Source organism: Ornithorhynchus anatinus, chromosome 4 (assembly GCF_004115215.2).
Source record: "Ornithorhynchus anatinus isolate Pmale09 chromosome 4, mOrnAna1.pri.v4, whole genome shotgun sequence".
NCBI classification, from domain to species: Eukaryota; Metazoa; Chordata; class Mammalia; order Monotremata; family Ornithorhynchidae; genus Ornithorhynchus; species Ornithorhynchus anatinus.
The window spans coordinates 89,339,216-89,348,631 of NC_041731.1; the positions used below are offsets into that span (position 1 = coordinate 89,339,216).

The 9,416-nt window shown below is 43.0% G+C and overlaps 1 non-coding gene across 1 annotated transcript; it reads right to left on the reverse strand.

The window, feature by feature from the left end:
• Positions 1 to 8,558: 8,558 nt before the first annotated feature.
• On the reverse strand, positions 8,559 to 8,696 carry LOC114811850. Its single transcript, XR_003759546.1, has one exon. It is a non-coding gene; the product is annotated as a small nucleolar RNA SNORA7 (small nucleolar RNA).
• Positions 8,697 to 9,416: the final 720 nt, after the last annotated feature.

The following is a 9,416-nucleotide window of genomic DNA, read 5'->3' on the forward strand; positions in this document are numbered from 1 at the left end:
TTACCCCAGCCAATCAGATAGAAGATTGGAGAGGAAGTAGGTGGGCCAGGTAGATTTTCAATATCTGCTGGAATATCAGAGGAAGCATCTCTCTGTCATCTTGAGGTCAGGTATGTGAACTGTGGACCCAGAGGGTCAAGAAACAGAGAAAGCTCATTCATACTATGACCCTGAATGGACACAGAGAATAGGGGAGGGATTGGAGAGGATCCCAGATTAGGGTTGGGACACCCTGGAGGTTCTGAGTCTGGTGGCTAGGCCTTTGGAGGAGCGAGGTTCCTGTTCCTGAGAAAGACAAAGGATACCCTGTGATTGACTTGGAGAGGATGAGACTGGAACCCAGCAACTTCTGAGAGAAGACATGAAGGACCAGAGGAATGGGAACACCAGGACTCCTACAGGGAAGTAAAGACGGGCCTGGAGGGAAAAGTATTAGATTCAGGGAAAGGCGATTTCAACTGGAATTGTTTTCCATGTTACCAAATTAAGAACCAATTACTACTGAAATCTCTTGGTGTTTGCCTGTGGTGGGGCCGGGGAGAGCCTTCAGGTTCTGCTTCTACATGGTGACTGGAGGAGCTATGAGAGGAAGAGGAAGAGTTTTCTCCAAGAGCTTCCTGCAGCCAGCCCTGGGAGAGGATAGTTGGTTAGTCCCAGTGACCCCTTCACCTTTGGGGATTCTCCTGGGCTTCATTCAGGTGATGGTGGCAGTGAAAGGGGTGTAGAAATTGGGAATATACTGAGCAGATAAGAACTCCAAACCAAAAATGGAGGGATTTGGGAACCAGCAGGGGATGACCAGGGTCCAGGTACATTTAAAGAGGCTCCGGGTGCTCTTTTGGCTGGGATTTAGGTCTAAGAACCCCTTGTTCCATCATAGACTGGGAGTCAGCTACTCCCAGCTCTGTCACTAACCTCCTGTTTGACCTAAGCAAATCATTGCATTCATTCATTTGATCATATTTATTGAGTGCTTACTGTGTGTTGAACACTGTACTAAGTGCTTGGAATATACAATTTGTCAACAGATAGAGACAATCCCTGCCCAACAATGAGCTCACAGTCTAAAAGGGGGAGACAGACAGCAAAGCAAAGCAAGTAGTCAGGCATCAATATCATCAAGATAAATAGAATCATAAATATATACTCATCATTAATAAAATGGGGTAATTAATATATACAAATATACACAAGTGCCGTGGGGAGGAGAAGAGGGTAGAGCAGAGGGAGGAGTAGGGAGAATGGGGAAGGGAGGGGGGGAAGAGGGAAAGGGAGGGCTCAATACCTCAGTTTCCTTATCTGTAAAATGGAATTATATCTGCTCTCTCTCCTTCTTAAATTTCATGCCCTGTATGAGGACATGAACTGTTTGAGTATTTTCTATTTACTCCAGCGCTTAACACAGTGCTTATCACATAACAAGTACTTAATAAATACCACACCAGAAAGAGAGGGAAGCAAAGGATCAGGGGATTAAAAAGGCAGGAAAGAGAAATGGAGGGAGAAGAAAATACATGTACATGTGTGCACATGCACATATATGACTGATACAGAGGAACTGGTAAATTCCAAGAGTACAGCTGTTGCTTTTGGGATTTCCTATTCTGCTTGCAAGGTGGCTCTTGAGAGTTTATGAGAGAAAGCATTCTGGGAAGTCAGTGGCAATGTTCACTCTATAACTGCTCTGCTTAGCTATTTCTGTCACTTATCTGATCCTGCCTGTATTCCCCGCTAAGCTGTGCTTCCTGGAGTTCTCAGTGTTACTTGCCAGGCCTCTCCACCCTCATAAGACTTCCAGTGGTCCTCTCGGCTTTTTGTTGGGTAGCAAAACAAGGATGCAAAATTCATAATCATCCCAGCTAAAAACATGCAGTACCACTGTTGTATGGAGATTTTTTTAAATTAATTACAGTACTGGTAAAATGCTTACTATGTGGCAAGTACCTTTCTAAGCAATGGGATAGATACAAGTTAATAAGGGACACAGTCCCTGTCTCACATGGGATCCACTGTTAAGTAGACGGGAGAATGGGTATTTAATACCCATTTTATAGATGAGGAAAATGAGACACAAAGAAGTTAAGTGAATTGTTCAAGGCCACACAGCAAGCAGTTGGCAGAGCCAGGATTAGAAGCCGATTCCTCTGACACCCATGATGGCGTTTTTACCATTAGGCCATGCTTCCTTTTCCATTTTCTGTCACTAAACCAGTTGCCCAGGGTATGTGCATGGCAGAAAATCTGTGAAAACAAGAAAAGTTCTACTGAGCAAAAACTTGGTTTGCAGATACTGAATTTACATGTAGATGCAGTATATGATATAGCACCCAGCTCACCACACCACTGTAGTCCAGGCGTTTAAACAGTATATCCTAAAGTCACTTACAATAGCATCCCAGAAACCTTATTTATAATGTGGACAGGGAAACTCATATGTGCTGTAATACTTGCATTTATAGAGTCTAATTCTAACCAGTGTACATGCTTAGTGCATACCATTTGATGTCACCGCCATGTGATTCTAAGGATCTCTAATTCTAAAATAAAGTTACTCTCAAGGTGCTTTAAAATATCTGGGAGAAAGGCATTAGAGTCATGTGCAGTTCATTAATTTAAGTAATTTCACAGATATTTAATATTATTCATTGGTGAGCTCTGAAAACAGTCAAATATGCTCCCTTTGATATTCCAGCAGATTTTGAAAAAATTAAAATTCCCTCATGCTCCCTGAAAATCTTCACTGAAATGAGTTGTATTTTGATTTCATTTTATGGTCTTCAAAAGAGATATTTTTGGGATCTATGCTTCAGGACATCGTGTCTACCAATTGTACTTTTCTCACCCAAGTGCTCAGTAGTGTTCAGCGCAAAGTAAGCACTCAATCAATACCGCTGGATGGCTGATGAATGAAAAGCAATGACAAGACTTATAAAATAGCTTGTAGTGATTGATGCTTTTATCCACTGGGGAAAATGGTGGAAAAAGGGGGCAGGATAGGAGGGTATGCTTCACGTTCCCAGGACAGTGTCCATTCTGAATCCATTTACTGCTATTCCTTCCAACTAGGTGTGAATACTTTTGACCCATAAGCACAGTAGTACAAGCCAAGGAAGATGCTCTGGTCTGAGTAGGGGATGTCTTTGAGGCAGAGCAGTTCCAGGACTTTGCTTTATTTGCTTTCCCCTCATTGTTAGCAGCAGAAGGAACCTGCCCTCTCCACCCTTCCCTCAGCATTGTTCTGTGTCCAGCGATTTCCAGAGATCTCGTCTCACTGGTCTGTGATCAATCATTCGGTGTTATTTGTTCAATGCTTACTATGTGCAGAGCACTGTATTAAATGCTTGGGCGAGTTACAATACAACAGAGTTAGCAGACACATTCCCTGCCCTTAACAAGCTCACATTCTCAGTCAGTAAATTGCATTATTGAGTGCTTACTGTGTGCAGAGCACTATACCAAATGCTTGGGTGAGTACAATATAACAGATACATTCCCTGCCCAAAATGAGCTTACAGTCTAGAAGTAGAGAAGCAGCTTATGAGAAGCAGCATGGCTCAATGGAAAGAGCACGGGCTTGGGAGTCAGAGGTCATGGGTTCGTATCCCAGCTCTGCCACTTGTCAGCTGTGTGGCTGTGGGCAAGTCACTTAACTGCTCGGTGCCTCAGTTACCTCATCTGTAAAATGGGGATTAAAACTGAGAGCACCACGTGGGACAACCTGATCACCTTGTATCCCCCAGTGCTTAGAACAGTGCTTTGCACATAGTAAGTGCTTAACAAATACCATTTTTTTATTATTTAGAGACAGACATTAATATAAATAAATAAATTACAGATACGTACATAAAGTCTGTGGAGCTGAGACAGGAATGAATGAAGGGAGTAAGTCAGGGTGACAAAAAAGGGAGTGGGAGAAGAGGGAGGAGGGTTTAGGGAAGACATTTGGGAGAAGATGGGCCTTCAATAAGGCTTTGAAGTTGGGGAAGAATATTTTACTTTACTGGGCCCAAGGCCACATTCAAATCTATTAACAAGAAACATTCCCTGGAATGGAAGGGATTTTGGGAACGTGATCGCTCCACCCTTGAAACTGGGTTTACGCTTTGCTCTGGGGTTAAAGGGATCAAAATTGTAACAGTATGTATTCAGCTGCCCTTTTAAAACCTGGACAACACATTGTACACAAGTGGCACTCAATAAATTCCATTACTCAGACTCCTAGACTCTTCATCAAAATGTATTTCTTTTTCCAAGCACTGACGTTTTAATTTGATGACAGGATATTGGGCAGCTTTTACACTTGACTCAAAGGAGGAAATGAGGTGTGGACCTTGCTGCTTAGAAGAACAGTTTACAAATGTTTCCATTTCCGTTCAAGCCTCCTCCCAGGCAGAATTCTGGGAGGAGAGGAAGAACCACTCCTAGCTAGAGCCAGGTCCCATTAGCAGGGTGATGAGTATTTAAGGTGCCGGAGATGTGTTGTCAAATCTCTCCCTCCCTGTTCTAGTCGATTCTGTGCAGTAGGGAGATTCATGAGATAGTAGCATCTGCCCTTTGCCCTCCTACCTTCTCGCCCTTCCTGGACAATTCCAGATGTTCCAGTCCTCAGGCCCCGGGGCTTTCCCCTCTCCCTCCACACCCCCTTTCCCATTTTGCTGCACCAGGGAGCAGCCTCTCTGGAGGGGAGGAGCCCGCTGGGGCTGGACACTTTCTGGAATATCATGTCACCAAGATGGGCAAGGCCTGGAGGTTGTGGGGAGACTACAGGCAGTCTCGGGAGAGCCCCAGGTGGCCCTCCCTCCTGGTGAACAGGATTCCAGGCGTGTGTGTTGGCTGCATAAGGAGAATAATGATAGGGCATCTCCCCTTGTATTGTGAGGTGTTCTTCCCTGTGCTATGGTATGGCACAATTGCACCCTCAAACAAGCTTGTACCTATCAGAAGGAATCCTAGTTCATTGGATGTGGAGGGCTTGCTGAGAAGAGAAGTGGTGTGCACTAATTGTTAGAGCATGGGCCTGGGAATCGGAAGGACCTGGGTTCTAGTTCCAGTTCTGCCACTTGTCTGCTGTGTGATCTTGGGCAAATTGCTTCACTTCTCTGTGCCTTAGTTACCTCATCTGCAAAATGGGGATTAAGACTGTGAGCCCCATGTGGGACAGGGACTGTGTCCTACCTGATTTGCTTGTATCCACCCCAGTGCTTAGCACAGTGCTTGGTACTTAGTAACCCCTTAACAAATACCACAGTTATTAATATTATCATTATTGGAGGTTCTGAAAAGGGGAAAAAGGAAACATTTTTTTCCTCTTGTGGCTGAGTTGTTTCCTGTCAGGAATGACAGCTTGCGGGGTGATCGAGGGTCCCATAAAGCCGTCCAGTGCCAAATAGTGCCCTAATGGCCTGAAAGAGTTAGTATTGCTTTCAAAGTAATAATAATAATAGTAATAATAATAATGATGATATTTGTTAAGCACTTACTATATGCCAAGCACTGTTCTAAGAGCTGGGGTAGATACAAGGTAATCAGGTTGTTCCAGGTGGGGCTCACAGTCTTCATCCTCATGTTACAGATGAGGTAGCTGAAGCCCAGAGAAGTTAAGTGACTTGCCCAAAGTCACACATCTGACAGGTGATGGAGCCAAGATTAGAACCCATGACCTCTGACTTCCAAGCCTATGCTCTTTCCACTAAGCCAAGCTGCAAGCCCACTATCTTATTTATTGTCACATTATCATTCTAAAACAAGGGGGTGAAGGGAGAGGCAATGTGTCTATTTTAGAGATTGAGAAACTGAGATCTGGGTGGGCTAAGGTGCCTCCTAAAAGGTCAAACTGCTAGTCAGTTCAGGTGTTGAGAAGTAGGGTGGCCAACTGGAAACAGCACAGGTCTGGGACTCTGAAGACTTGAGTTCTAATCCCAACTCTGCTACTTACTTGCTGTGTGACTTTGGGCAAATCATTTTCTTGGTGCCTCAGTTTCTTCCCCTCCCAAGGGGCTGCCACCATGGGCAGTAAAATGGGAAGGGGTGGGGAGGAGAGGGCACAGGGACCTTAGGACTGGGAAGTCCAGAGTTGGCGAGGAAGGTGGAGAACGGAGGTGGGGATAGGGCAGTTGCTGCTTTCTCGTGAATCTCCTTATTGCACATTGGCAACTGGACCAGAGTTGGAGAGATCTGGGAAATTGTAAATTTGTAAAATAGGGACTGTGAGCCCCATATGGGGCAGGGACTGTGTCTGACCAGATTGTCTTGTGCTAATGCTTAGTATAGTGCTTGGCACAGAGAAAGGCTTAACAAACCGTATTATCACTATTAATAATAACAATAATAATAATAAACCAGGTTTGCTGCTTTTCTAGTCTGATATCCTTTCCAATGAACCACCCTTGGACATAGTATAAAGATTGATATGTTACTGTTATTATGGAACTATTCGATGTGTTTATTCAATTAAACCTGTTGCTAGGGAAAACTATGATAGGGCAGGTGCCAGGGTGTGTGCCAGTAATGCTAATCCTGTCCTAAACGTGATTTATACAGCAGAGCAAGAAATGTGCCAACTGTCATTTTGTCTACCCTTAGGTCCATTTAACTAGTAAGAATTCTAGTGAATGAATTCCCTACATTTTTTGCTTACTGACAATTTAGGCTTCAGACAGTTGCCCATCCTGCCTAAAAACTTCTGGAAAAGAGATTTCAAAAATTGAAATAACCCCCTTCCAAAATACTGAATGAACCTGTAAAGGCAAAAACTATCTTTTCGGAGAGGAGTGTTTTATTTGACACCTGGTTGGGCATTTATGCAGAATCTAATGAAACATTTTCCAGAGAGAGAGAGACCGCTGGATTTTGAAAGTTATGTAGGAGATGTTTCCATTGGCCTTTCACTTGATCATCACATAAATGATACTTTTTTAGGTGCACCTCTTGCTTGTTTTGTTACATTTTGCAGAGATTTTTACCATAGGAGTTCAGTTGCCTAATATATACTGAAGGCAGAGGCGTGAAAGAATTGCATTATGTAGCCTTGCAAGTGATGTGGGTGGAGTGAAAGTTTAGGGAAGCACAAAGAGCCAAAAAATATCCATAAACAGGTCTTGAGACATGCATTCAGAGCTGGAGTGCAATACAGTCCCTGCTTCCTGTGATATGAACTCTCCAAACACGGGTCAAACAATGACAGAGATACTTGCTGCATTACAGCAGATGAGCTGTTCTTCCACCCACCTGTTTCTCAGCTTCAAAAACACTCCCCTGGGTGGGTTTTAATAGTTTTTAAAGCTGAAGAAAAATCTTTGTGAAGGAAGTGTTTTTCTAAAAAAAAATCAGACACAAATTGGCCTTTTAAAGACTGACAGATTTTGTGAATTTCTTCAAAAAATGAATTTGGAGATTTTAAATGTTAGCTCATTTCGTGGAAGTTATTCAAAAAGTATGTCATGTTTTCTGTCAGAAGATAAAGGTTAAATTGAATTAATATATTCTGCTGTTATTTTCTTTAGTCTTTCCATAATAATTTACCTCTCTGATGTTAAAAAAATGTATATTAAGCCTCATTCTCATTCTCTTTCTTGCTTTCATATCTCTCCCAGGCCCAGAGCACAGTGGTGTCTGAATGAATGAATGAATGTTTGTAATTCACTTTGGACTCCTGATAGAGAATGCATTTTCCACTTTCAGCTTTTCCATGTCTGTGAGAGAAATGAAGCAAGAAAATGTTTCTTGTAGCCACAACAAGCAAATATTCTCTAAACTGTGGGCATTAAAGCCCATAAACTCACCTTCACTCTAACTGCTGTAAATCCATTCTTTTCTACACTGAACTTTGTGTGGAGGTTTCTTTTTTTTTAATGTGGTTGGGGCAGGGATAATCTCAAACAATGGATATTTAACATGGGTAAACAAAAAGCTAAAAGGCATTAGAGTGAGCAGTTCTGGATTATTCTTACCTGGATCCATTAAGGTCAAAGGACAGCATTTGTGAACAGAGAAAATGTCACAATCTAAGGTTCTTCTGAAAGGATTGTTTTGTTTAACTCAACTGCTTTAGTGATTCTGGGCTATGTATTTTTTGTTTATTGTTCACCACTTTTTCCACTACATTTTGCCTTTAAAACAGAGCTATAGTGTTACATGCCACAATATAGGAAATGGAGCAAAATATTCTAGCTTGCATAATAGACTTCACCACTGGGCAGCAAACTGACCTTTCTATTTGAGAGAAACAACCCACTCATAATGAGGCACTGAATGCTTACAGTTGCCTGTTCAACTCCTTCTCAGTGGTCTCTGACTTTGTTAGCTTGTCTGGGGTAGTGTTACCCCTGCTTTTCTTATCTTGTGCCATCGAGTCATTTCCGACCCATAGCGACACCACGGACACATCTCACCCAGAACACCCTGCTCTCCATCTGCAATCATTCTGGTAGTGTATCCATAGAGTTTTCTTGGTAAAAAATATGTAATTGATTTATGATTGTCGCCTTCTGCGCAGTGAACTCGAGTCTCTGCCCTCAACTCTCTCCCATGCCACTGCTGCCCAGCAAGGGGGAGTTTTGGCTTGTAGCAGATTGCCTTCCACTTGCTAGCCACTGCTGGAGCTAGGAGTGGAATGGTTAAGTCTCTGCTTGACTCTCCCTCTGGTAGCTGAGACTGGTAGAGTACTGGAAACTCTCCAGGTGTGACCCAAAGAGGGGTTACTCCTGCTAGTGAGATCCTTTTGATGAGCCCATGATTCTACCTCCCCTCCCTCAGATCCTGCCTCCCTCCTAGCTGCTGGCTCTGAATAATCCCACTACACCCTCTCTGAGGTGCCAGATGACAATAAAGTAAGTCTGAAGTGAAGGGATGGTCAGCCAGTCAGTCAGTCATGCTCTGCACTAAGCAATTGGGAGAGTACAGTATAAAAATATAACAGATACATTCTCTGCCCACAGTGAACTTACAGTCTAGAGGGTCTGTTAGCTTCTCACTGCCTGAAGTTCTGGTGTTTGCAAAGTGGTATTAACCTGAAACTGGAATTCCCTAAGAGGACAATTGACCTCAAGGATGTTATGTCCCAGAGCACTTACAGGGAGGCAGAAATGTTAGACTGTAAGCTTGTTGTGGGCAGGGAATGTTTCTACCAACTCTGTAATATGTGTAAATCCCAAGTGTTTAGTATAGTGCACGGCACTCAGTAAGCACTCAATAAATATGACTGATATGATTGAAAGCAAAAGGTGATTTAGATCTGAATTCTGTCCTATTTGTTACCTGACTAACTTGTTAAATTTGTGTATTAAAAGCACATTTAGAGCTTAACCTTTATGTCTGTCTGCCTTTGGTATGAGGGTTGGGCCCATCTGGGTGCCCGAGAGTTGCATTTGCCTGGTAAGTAAAGGGAGGGGGAAAGGAGATATTATAATGATGGTATT